At 34.3% G+C, this 2,373-nt stretch overlaps 1 non-coding gene across 1 annotated transcript; it reads left to right on the top strand.

Moving 5' to 3' along the window:
- The first annotated feature begins 1,281 nt into the window (after positions 1 to 1,281).
- On the top strand, positions 1,282 to 1,370 carry LOC128744835 (small nucleolar RNA U3). Its single transcript, XR_008412458.1, has one exon. It is a non-coding gene; the product is annotated as a small nucleolar RNA U3 (small nucleolar RNA).
- The last annotated feature ends 1,003 nt before the right edge of the window (positions 1,371 to 2,373 follow it).

Below are 2,373 nucleotides of genomic sequence, written 5' to 3'. Positions count from 1 at the left end.
ATCCATCGCATACCGTTATAATTCCGTCACATGAAATGACAGGTAAGCATATTTATAGAAAATTATCGCATGCTATTTGAGCTGTTTAGAAAGAAGTTCATAATAAATTTCGTAGCGAAATTACAAAAATACACTACAACTCAGTGCATTGATGGCAACAAATGTTTGTTTATTCGTGAATCTAAAATTGAATCTAAAATTTCAATTTAAATTAGTTGTGAAAATCTGGTGAATACTTAAATTACATAGTGGATCGTGAAACAATGTTCAAACTATCTCTGCTCTATTTACTCTATTTACTGCTAAATTGCTAGGGAATAGTAGGGAAGTGAACTGCTTGTATCCTCATGACTCAAGAAATGCACCGATTTTATTGTCCAGTCCCAGATACACCTGGCTGAGCTTCTATCAAGCAGTTATTAATAATTGTGTAAGACAGATTATCTAGTTTGACATATTATTTAATGAGTATTATATGACACAGTCCTACGTCACCCTTTCGTACAACCCTTAGGGCTGTATACCTTGTAGTTTTTTAAATTGGATGTCACAAAAACCAAATTTCCATCTATAGATACCTAGTTTCCAGTCCGTACATTTCATTCTTTGAATATAAAGAAAGTTCGGGCTGTGTGTACATCAAAATGTCGCATTCAAGTAAATAGACATTCCTTTTTAAATAATTCTTATTGTTTGTTAGATTATAGTCACTTTAATAGCTTATGTCATTCGTGACTTCTGCGGGGTTGGGATTTGAACCCGGATCCTCGTCGTGAGAAGTGTGAATGCTAACCTCTACGCCGGGACCGACCTCTAATCCTTATTAAATTTATACTCAAATTCGTTTTGCATTAATGTGCCAATAATGTGCTAATTGTACAGAATTGGCACATTATACATATCTTACATACAAAATTGTGTGCGGTATAAAAAATTGCGATTTCGTTTTCTATAAAAAAAATATAATTAAAAACTTTATCAATTACAAATCAAAAAATACCCTGAGCAACTTAAATCCTTGCTATAGCACAAGTGGCCATTGTCACAAAATTGATGTTCAAGTTGTCAATCCTTATAGTAGTGCAATAAGATAGGAACAATATTAATAATAATCAATCAAATTTCAGAAGGCTGCACTTTATTTCGCAAATGGAAAGAGTATTCATATAGTGCTCCAGCAGAGTATTGCTATGCAATGACTGGTCAGTTTAGATATTTATGCGCCAGCAATATTAATTGTTACATTTAAATGAAAAACTTATTCATTCAGATTCGCCACATAAGACTGTGCTTCACAGGATCATTTCTGTAGGCTAGTTTTCACTACATTCGCCACATATCCATTCGAGTAAAAAAATCCGATTCTTGGGTTTGCACTTTATTGCATCTATTTCTGCATTCTGTGGTTGTTATATGGCTATTTATTTTGATGTCAAGTTAAACGATTCTTCGGAATTTCCATAAAATGCGTTGCCATAAGGCTTTGCCTATTTCGAGACAAAGAAGATAGGAAGGGCCTGTTATTGTAAATAACCATAGGAGTGATTTTTTGTGTGTAACTAGCTGAACCAACAAACTTCGTATTGCCACAAATTATACTGTGTTGTACACAAATCGTGAATCTCGGATGGCATTTGTCACAATCTCGAGTTTTGCAAATTTCTGAGGAGTTCAACATTAGATTATTCATTTTGGCAGTTACGTAACTACGTGAAGCATGGACAGTTTAATATACAAAATTCAAATTTTTCCGCACAGTAAAGTAGAAAACAACTCCCCTATTGCTTAGCCAGATAAAATAAAGCGGATAGCAATATTCGCCGTGATTGTATAACATTTCGCCGAAAACCATTTCGTGAAAAACCTTACGCGGAATGCAGGGGAGTGTCATCGTGGTTGGCCACGTTTTAGCGTTCGCCCATAATTTTCGTTTCAAAAGGAATCTTGGAAATCTAAATACATCGTTGCAAAAGTCTAAGAATAAGGTATATTTCCGGAAAGCTTTGAGCTGATTGCTTGAAAAATAAAAAAGGTATAGGCATTTACGTTAAGACAAAAAATGTTGTCATAGTCGGGCCATGTTGTACAGGTTGGGCCACCGCAGAAAATCTAAGACATACGTATTGAAATTCTATATAGAGACATGAAAAGAATGAATTCCGGGAACAACGACTCATATAGGCTCATATACCTTATTTTTAATTGCATTTTTGCGAAATTTTGGCGATCTTGTAAAATCAATATTGCTACAATCAGCTTTTCCGAAGTGTACAACTACAATGAAAAAACAGTGAAAATCTAGGTTTTTATCGTACTATTTTTGCTTTATTTCATCACATTTTACGTGACTAACATTCTCTAGCGATTATTGCG

Source organism: Sabethes cyaneus, chromosome 3 (assembly GCF_943734655.1).
Source record: "Sabethes cyaneus chromosome 3, idSabCyanKW18_F2, whole genome shotgun sequence".
NCBI lineage: Eukaryota > Metazoa > Arthropoda > Insecta > Diptera > Culicidae > Sabethes > Sabethes cyaneus.
Note: the sequence above shows the minus strand (reverse complement) of the source record. Positions and strands in the feature narration are given on the sequence as shown.